The following is a 10,216-nucleotide window of genomic DNA, read 5'->3' as shown; positions in this document are numbered from 1 at the left end:
TCCTGGCCCAGGGATTATTCTTTGTCTCCTACAGTCCCCTGAACTCTGGATCCCAGGTCCCCTGTTGTCCTTCGTCTGTTGCAGTCAGCCATGGTCTTGCTGCTGCCCTGTGGTGGTCCAGTAGTCAGGCATCCAAAGTGAGTTAGAGGCATTGTGACATCAGCAGCTTCTGCCTTTCCTCGGGGAGCCTGCTGGCTGCAGGTGGTCATTAAAGGCTGTTGTTAGGGTAGCCATCTCTGCCCTAGACAGAAAGCCTGAGGCCAGTCACTCTGTGTAAATGACCTCATTTGGGATGTCCAGACTCTGGGAATGAGGAAGATGCTGTCTTTATCTCACTTCCAACCAGCAGATACTCTGAGCCAGAACCAACCAGTTCTAAAACAAGTGCATGCAGAGTCCACTTCCTTTGTGCCAGGATCACTAGGTGCATATGGCTGACTCACAGACCTGGGATGGAAGCAAAGAGTTGGCCCCATTAACAAGGTACTTTGGGAGAAACTTGAGAGAATTTCTTTCTCCAACTGCTTTGGACAGCACTTAAGAGACAGACCAGACTGCTCTGCAGTTACTCCTCTAAGCCTAGCTATAATTCTGCTAAATGTTTCTCGCTGGAATCATTCTTCATCCCTTCCCACTGCGCTCAAGCCTATCCTCCACTTGTCCAGAAGGAATACGAAGCTTCCCTTCTAAGCCTCAGACAAACACTTGAGCCGTCATTAAAGCAAGTACCTGGCCTTCCTTGGAATCATCAGCATTTTCCAGCGCCAGCTTCTCCAACAGAAAGCTCGTGTAGAGCTGTCATTGTTCTGCCTTCTTGTCTGGGTTCTCACCTCCCCAGATCCCAGTCCCTATTCAAGGCCTTCTCATTTGGCAGCTCCTGGGTCAGTTATACCATGGAGTCACTGAGCTCTCTTTTCTGTGGATCATCATGTCCCAGTCCCATGTATTTTCACTCAATATTTCTTAGGGGTTTTTTCTGGAAGGGGGGGGGATGATATAGGCTTTCACTGTGTAGCTCTGGCTGTCCTAGAACTAGCTTTGTAGACCAGGCTGGCCTTGAACTCACAGAGATCCACCTGCCTCGGCCTCCCAAGTGTTGGGATTAAAGGTGTGTGCCACCACTGCCTGTTTTTGTTTGTGTTTCCATTCACTCAGTGTTTCTAACAAGCTCCTTTTTGTGGTTATATGCTCCCACAAGGGAAAGATAACTTGGAAAGGTTGGTGTGGGCGGTGCAGAAAGGCTTAGATGTTAGGATTTGGAAAAACGCTTACATCAAGACAAAGATGTGGAGTTTGTGTTGAGCCAGCAAGCCTGGGGGAGTTATTGGGCATGCTTGTGTTCAAAGATCTGGCAGAGGTCGAGGTAGAAGTGCAAAGGACGGGCAGTTAACTATCCTAGGATTCCCACAAACTTCAAAAATCACAATCCATAAGCTTCCTCTAGAGAGGACACAGCTGCTTGTATCTGGTTCCAGATGTCTGTACAGATACAGATCGTGTAAAATGGCCCAAGGCCTAGAGGCAGACAGACCACTGGATAGAGCCACTCTGAGAGACGCCTGACTGTGCACATAGGGCTTTAGGGGACCGTGATGCTCATCTGGTGTGTGTCTATGTTATCCCTGGCAAGGCTCCAAACCAAGAAAAGAAACCGATAGCCTGAGTTGTTTGCCTCCCACGGGCTTGCCTGGCCGTTGACGGCTGGCTCCGGGGAGATGCATTTTTCCTTCCTCTGTGGGCAGCACATTCCTCACAAGTCAGATGCAGTGTGTGTGGCGTCACCAGATGTTTCCAGCAGTTGCAAGAAGGGTCAAGCCGAGTAGGTGTGAACTGGCCTCAACACTAGGTAGGTACTGACTGTGGCCTTTCCCCTTTCACTCCAGGCAGAAGGAATTCGGCGTCCAGAGGTTCGAGAGCTGTCTGTAAACTATTCCATGTCAGGAACCACTTTCTTAGCTCTTTTCATGAACTTACCCCACATTAAAACCCAGGAAAACCCCAAGGTGTTTTTTTAAAAAAAAATGCTGAAGCTGGGGTGCACAGGAATTAAGTTGTACAATGCCTTGGTTCATTATCTGTTGCTATAGCAAAATACTGAAAACTTGGAAACAAAGAACTGAAGTTTCTCGGCTCTTAGTTCTGGAGGCTAGGAAGTTCAAGAGCCTAATACTGGCATCTGCATTGTCACTGATGAGGGACGATTCTTGCTTCCTAAATGGCAAATGTATGTTAGAAAGTGTATCAGAGAATGCTCATTCCATATCAAAACCACTCCCTTGATAGCTCTTTAACACATTAATCTACAAGCAGACTAGCCCCCACACAAGAGCAGAACCTCCAAATACCAGTAACACATGATGTGAGATGCCCCTCTGTATGCTGTGAGTATGTTTTATTACCATTGGTTAATAGAGAAACTGATTTGGTCAATAACCAGGCAGAATAGAGTCAGGGGGCAAAATCTAAGCAGAGAGACATGGAGAAGAAGGGAGGCATCAAGGAGATGTCAGGAGACACCAGAGATGCAAAATGTGAGGTGACAAGCCACGAGCCTTGTGGTAAAATATAGAATAATAGAAAGGGGTTAATTTAAGCTATAAAAGTAAGTTAATAATAAGCCTGAGCTAATAAGTCAAAACAGTCTGTAATTAATAGTAAGAGTGGTTATTCAGAGACTGGTGGGTGGGGAAGAAACCTCCAGTTACAAACACATGGCTTGGGGGCTCCAATTTCCAGTGTGACTGCTAGATGACACAGTTTGTTAGTAAAAGAATCAAAGCTCAACTGCAGAACACAAGCCATGGCAAGGGGACACTCTCTGGAGCAGGATGTTCTGAATAAAAACAGGACAGTGTACAGAGCCATGAAGGGTGGAGAGGACATGAAGATAGAGTCACTGATTACACCTCCACTGACTTTTTCACAGGTCCCTCTGTACCTGTAAATAGGTTGGCATCTAGAGGCTTGGTTAGATATGCATTCATTTGTAGCTTGAATGAAAATGTCCCCCATACACAGGCTCATAGGGAGTAGAGCTATTAAGAGGTGTGGCCTTGTTGTAGTAAGTGTGGCTTTGTTGGAGGAGGTGTGTCACTGGGAGTGAACTTTGAGGTTTCAGTGTCAGGGACCAGCCTCAACAAAAATACCACTTGCCAGGGTAGGGGCATGGGAATTTAGAAATATAAGTAAAGAATATGAAGACAAAGCCGCGTGAAAAATAATAAAACAGAAACCATAGAATAATGTGGGGTGGGCATTCCAGTGAATACTGAAATCATCCACGTTTAATTTTTCATATACTTTTATACCCCAATACAAAAGGGGGAAGAAGGCAACAAAAGATTTATCATGATACAAAGGACAATTCAGACAGTTAATTGCTTTAACACTTCGAGGCATCAAGTCATTAGCATTCTGTAGTTTAGGCAGTGAAGCCACACTAGATCAAGTATCCTGAAGGCAGCCACTTCCCAGTTAACCTCATATTACAAAAGAAGGAACAGAAGTATGCTTCATATTCTGACCATCTGTCAGGATGGAATGGATCTACTTGTATGAGCCATATTAATGTCAAAAGAACCAAGTAACCACATCCTGTCAGAATGTGAAGCTACACTTGTCAATCATTTTGAGCAACCTCCAAACTCTCTTGACTACCAGACAAGGTGGTAATAGATTCACATTTTTTGGGGGCCTACACATTTTAGAAACTCAAGTCAGGCCAAGTCTCTCTCCTTATTGCCTGCCCAGAACTCTCAGCTACCCCTCCAGCACCATGTCTGCCTGTGTGCCACCAAGCTTCCTACATGATGACAGTAGACTGAACCTCTGAAATGTAAGCCAGGCTCAATTAAATGTTTTCCTTTATATGAGTTGCTATGGTCATGCTATCTCTTCACAGCAATAGAAACCCTAACTAAGACACTTGTCTATAGTGTTCTGTAAAACAGCAGATGTTACATAATTCAGTTGTCCCTCCCTTCCTGATCTTAAGAGCTATTGATCTGCTGGCTAGTAGAATTATTTTATTAACAACTGAAGATTATTAATGTTTTTACCCTCCCTTTTTAAGAAGCCATTGGGATGTTTATGGAAAGTGGCTTATCTCACCAACCCTGGTTTCACAGAAGTATGGTTCATTAGAAAAGCAAGACAAATGTTAGAATTTCCCCTTTATTGACTAATTTCCAAAACAATAAATTGCATACTTGTAATACTCCAAAAGCAGCCAAAATTGTTGGGCTTTTGTAATTGTTGGGCTTTTGTAATGTCTATGGGAAGTGTACTCCAAGGACACCACCTCCACGCTCCTGCAACTCCAGGTCCTGCATGAGGTGATGTGACGGTTTGAGTGAGAACAGCTCCTGTAGGCACTTGTATTTGAAGCCTTAAAGTGGGACTGTTTAAAAGGATTAGAAGGATTGGGAGGTGTGGGATTGTTTGAAAATATTAGAAGGAATGGGAGACGTGGGACCATTTGAAAGGATTATAAGTACTAGAAGATGTGGCCTTGTTGGTGGAAGTGTGTCATTGGGGGTGGGAACTGAGGTTTCAAAACCCACACATGGCACCAATTTCTCTCTCTCTCTCTCTCTCTCTCTCTCTCTCTCTCTCTCTCTTTCTCTCTCCCTCTCCCCCTTCCCTGTGGATCAAGATGTAGCTCTCAGCTACTGTTTCAGTGCCGTGCATGGCACCATGCTCCCTGCTGCAATAATAATGAACCAAATCTCTGAAACTCTCACAAGCCACCCCCTCCCCCCATTAACTACTTTCTTTTATGAGAGCTGCCTTGGTCCTGGTCTCTCTTCACAACAATAAACAGTGGCTAAGACAGATAGACTGTCCCTATCCCAATGTTTGAAATGCTCCAAAACCTGAAACTTTTTGAGAGAAAACATGGTGTTACAAGTAGAGAATTTGCCACACAAACACATGTGAAAGGCTACAGTTGAAATGCAGGAGTGTGAAATTACCTTCAGGCTGTCCTTATACAATATGTATGAACGTTAGCAGTCCCAAAATCTTATTATGCACACAAATGCTTTCAAGTCAGAAAAGAAAACCCAAATCCAAAACCCTTCTTGTTCCCAGGCACTTAGGATCTGCAACGTTCAGCCAGCCCTGCACTATTTCCTGTGTCAAACGACAAATTTGCAGGCTAAGCACCACAGGAGACTAACTGCTCATACTTCCAGGCCATCCTCACTGAGCACTGCCACCCACAAACACTTGCCCCAGGGTCACTTACTCATTCTCCTCCTCAACAATCACAGTGATGCTTTACAATTGCATGTGAAAGGCTGTTGGCTTCAGCACCTTTAAACTAAACACAATCAAACCTATGCACAGTGTAAACAATAATGTGAACCTAGACACACTTCCAGTCAGGAACCCCACAAGCTAACCCCTACTGAGGGTCCCTCCGTTCTGAGCAATCAAATCTATCCTTGTCAATCTGTGGCGGGTCTCTGCTGCAGATTGACTCTTGTCGTTGGAGAGCTTGCTTTCCTTAAATTCTTCCTAAAGCTTTCTATGGGGAGCCGGAGAGATGGCTTAGTGGGTAGGGGTGCTTGCTGTTCTTGCAGAGGACCAGTGTTCAATTCCCAACACCCTCATGGAGGTTTACAACTGTCCTAAGACTTTATACAAAATTTGGAAGATGTGGAAAAGTACAGTTCTTTTTCTGTCGATTTTCCCCATCATAGCCTGGTTGTTTTACATAAATCTCACCACTATCTCACAGGCTTTCCTGGGAAATACTGTTAAGTCTTGGGTGCCTAACAGCCAGCAGCAGGAGGCTGGTTTATAGCTGAGTTCACAGCTGCCCTGTATAAAGACAATAACCTAGAGCATCCTCAGCAGCTGGCTGGAGACTCAGATTCAGCCTTGGGATATGTGTGAGAGCATCTTCTGGGAAGGTCCCTAAAGGCAGAGGTGTGTGCCTTGTGTTGTCATTTTCCTTTCTCGCCGATAGGATTCAGACCCAATGGTCAGAGCTAGTGCCTTTTGTACCGTACATTGCCCCTGAGAAGAGAAACGGCAGCGAACACACAGACCTGAAGTCCTTCACACACGGAGGGCCAGTCCCATGCTGGGCCACCCACAGACAGATGCTTACATGAGATAAAGTTAACCTCTGCCTGACTTGGGCCGGCATTTCTACCCCTCACAAGTGAGTGTAATACTGGCTGATGTAGCACGGGGCTCTCGTTCCTCACGTTTCCAGAGCCCCTGTAAATGAGTGCCCCATCTACAGATGGTGTGGAAATGTTTTCCACACTAAAGACAGAAACAGAACCCTTCACGAGCAGGGTGTGCAGAAACTGATTATGTGAACCTGTGCTGGAACCAACGCTATTACCGGCATTGGTAAGAATTACCGATTTTACCAGACTGCCAACATCAAGAGAATGGGCTCTCCAGACGAATGTAGCCACATAAAAGTGAAGGTATGTTGGGGCCTGGCAAAATACTCTCAAGATTCTGGAAATATCCACACCAGTCGAGGGGAGGCTGATTAAAGTCTGAGAGGCCTCCATAATGGAAATTCTATGCCTCTTTAATCTAATAAGGCAAAGCTGTCTGTATGGGAGAGAAAAATGCCGTGGCCTTCAAAATACTACAGCCCCAAAGGAAAACCACATAAAAATAAAACAGACACAAATAAAAGAAGGTGACAAATCTCGACTGCCCTGGAAGCTGGACAGTGGCTGTATAAGGACTCATTGTATTGGCCTCTCCATGTTTGCATTCCTTTGAGAAAACTCTGGTATTAAAATGAAAACACAAATATGATCACATGATGTTGAGCCCTGTTTTTAATTAATATCTGTTTTATTTTATAGCTTTTTATTTAAAAAAAAAAAAAGTTTTCAGAACCGAGACTATGTCTCAGTGGTAAACCCTTGTCTAGTCCACGAGGTTCAGAATTCCATTCTTGGCACTGAAGGAAGAAAAAAAAGGTTCATAATATTTGCCTTGTGAAAGGAAGAGTGATAAGTATACATTTAGACACTGAAATATGCTTTTAGATACACATTTAGGATGCATGAGGTGGCTCTTAGACAGCAAAGAGCTCCTAACTAATGAGGGGGAGGAAATGGGAGACCCGCAGAGATGGAGACAGGCTTTCCAGAAGTCAGTGCGGCACAGTCAGTAAGGAAAAACTAACCTCCAGGAAGAAGCCCCTGAAAGTGACACCAGACATCTGGTAAGTGTGCACACACTGGAGTAAGCCAGCAAGCGTGAAATCTGTACCAACCTTTAAGTTCTAGGTCAAAGGTCACTTCCCACACATGGCACAGCACTTCAAGCAATGGTATAAATATCCCAAACAAGTTGGTTTGAATCTTTAGGAAATTATAGGGGTTTCAATTTGCCTACAGTGATGAACTTCAGCAGGGTCCCAAACATCAACAATGGTCTGGTTATAGATATGGGCTCTAGTAGTGATCATTTAAAACAAGGCTCCCTCCCCTCTGCAGAACTGAGGGTCCCTGCTGCCGTGCCCCAGGGCCTTTCATCATAGTCCTCTCATGAACTTTCAGTGTATGACAGCCATTCGTGTGCCTCTGGAGCTTACAGCTCTTTGATAATGAATGGCAGTCAGTGCCAGCCTTATTGCAAGCCTATCAGGGACCGGGCAACAGGCCAAGAGTTTTACAGCGATGCCCTCATTTGGATCTCATGGGCACTCTTGAAATAAGCTGCAAATGTCTTATCCCTGTTTCCTAGTAAGAAGACTGAATCCACGATGGTAAAATAATTTGCTTCATCTCAGACAGCTAGCCATGGGGCATGTGGGCAGAGCTGGATTTGAACCCAGGCTGTCTGACTCCAGAATCTATTCATTTGGTCAGCACATTATGTTAGGAAGACAGGATTGGTGTTCTACGCTCTACCATGTGGATCAATCTTATAAACATTGGCTAATTGAAAAGCCTGTCACCAAAACAAGGTCTAGGATTCCATTTATAGGAACTGCTTAGCGTAGACACTTCTTTAGGGCTGAGGGGACACAGCAATGCTGGAAGGTGACGGCTAAAGTATACAGGGCTCATGTTGGGGTGACAAAAATATCCTAAAATTGATTGTGGTGATGGCTACATAACCTGGGAGGATATAAAAAGCTAAATGGTAAGTGTTCAGCTGGTAAGTCATATGGAATGAGAATTCCATCACAATAAAGCTTTTTAGGAAACCTACTGGACCATGTTCTAACTTATGCCAAAGTGGAGATGAAGCAGAATAAATGAAAGACATCGCTGATGAGTAGTTAATAAGAGCTAGTGGGGCCATCAGCAGGCGACTGTGAAAGTTATGTCACTTGTAGGAAAATAGGTGACCAGGACATCACTGTAAGCCACACTCAGAAGCACAAATATAAAATAGGGCATGTTTGCTTTCTCCTCTCTCTCTCTCCCTTCCTCCCTCCACCCCTCTCTCCTCTCCCTCGTGTGTGTGTGTGTGTGTGTGTGTGTGTGTGTGTGTGTGTAAGGGGGGAGAGAGAAAGACAGAGAAGAAAGAAAGGTAGAAGGAAACCTTGTAGGGGAAAAAAGAGTTCTCCAGGAAAGGGAGTGGAAATAAAAAGATGATAAGGGAGGCCCAATATTGCATGTTTTCTCTCGTAGATGGAGCCCAGATTTAAATACATACACATACATATAGCATGAAACAGAAGGGGGAGCACTCAGCAATGAGGAAGGGGATCATCAAGAGATGGGGTGGGGAAATAGGAAAGGCAATTGAGGGGAGAGCTATGAACAAGGAACGGTGATAGTTACGTATGAAAAAAGCTAGTTACTGGAACTGGAGAGATGGTTCCGCAGTTAAGAACACTTGTTGCTCTTCCAGAGGACCCATGTTGGTTCCTAGCACCCACACTAGGCAGCTTACAACTGCCTGTGACTCCAAATCCAAGGGGTTCAGCGCCCTCTTCTGGCCTCTTCAGACACTTGCACACCTGTGAATGTACACGCATGCACATGCACATAAATCTTTTTTTTTTAAACTAGTCAGATATACAACTGTCTAGAGAGCGGGATGGTTGATAGATTTAGAGACCAATGTTTGTTTATTTCTCTTCTCATGCCCTGCTCTAGCAACCTGGGAGGACAGAAGACTATCCTCCCAGGATAAATCACGAAGAATAAATCACGAAGGTGGCTTCGTCATCAAGACAACAGCAGAGCACCACCCAAACACACACAAGCGCTGCATCCTCTGGCTGCCCCACGTCCTCATCAGCCCTGACAGCCCTCTTCTTTTGGGTGTCAGTTTCCTCTCCTGGGTATACATCAAACATCCAGCTTCAAGCTATGCTGTCCCGACAAAGCCCAGCCAGAGTCTCCCGACTCAACCCTTAGCTCTCAGCTCCAGAAAGAACACTGTGGGGTCGTTGCCCAGAGTCGCAGACAATCTCATGGAGCTGCTTTTATCTTTGGAACACATTACGTCATTTATTTTGCAAGACATTCTCATTGTTAATTAATTCCATTTTCCATTGGCAAGTTCCTATAAGGTTCCACTCCCGGGACAGTTCTGAAGAAAGACACAGAGCAGCAAGGCTAGAGGAGTCCAGGAAGTGAGAGAATGTTTGCCCTGGTGTGTCTGCAGACCGTAGGGGATGCACAGAAAAACACAGGGCTGACTTACAGTCACTTGCACACAGATTTCAAGGAAGACCCGGGAGATCTCCTGTTCTCTTCTCCAAATCTATAAAGTGGCCACACAACTGCATGTCAGCCAGTCCCAAAAAATGTGAACATCCTCAAAGGAGACAGTTCCCTAGGTCTCAGGTCTGGGACCCTTGTTTGGTGTTCTCAGTCTTTCCTCTCGGTGTTGTAGCCTTATATTCCCGATTCTGTGAAATATCCATCCAAATAACTTGGGGGAAAGTTACAAACACAGATTTCCACGGTCTACACCAGGAATGGCTCTCAGTAGCTCTGGGGCACAGTCTGGGAAGCTTTGTGCTTTAGTTCGTTTCTGTTTACTTTTTTATTGATAAATAATTGTGTTGCCTGTGGGGTACAATGTGTTTGATGTTTTTTGATCTATGTGTACTTTACCCAAAAATCCACCAGCAGTTGTCCACCAGCTCACATATTTATTACTTTTACAGTAAGAATATCTTTAAATGGGCTAAGGGTCGAAAGGAAGGAAGAAAGGAAGGAAGGAAGGAAGGAAGGAAGGAAGGAAGGAAGGAAGGAAGGAA

The sequence above is a fragment of the Alexandromys fortis genome, unplaced genomic scaffold, assembly GCF_014885135.2.
Source record: "Alexandromys fortis isolate MF-2015 unplaced genomic scaffold, M_Fortis_MF-2015_v1.1 scaffold_149, whole genome shotgun sequence".
Classification (NCBI taxonomy): Eukaryota; Metazoa; Chordata; class Mammalia; order Rodentia; family Cricetidae; genus Alexandromys; species Alexandromys fortis.
This window is presented reverse-complemented; position numbering follows the sequence as displayed.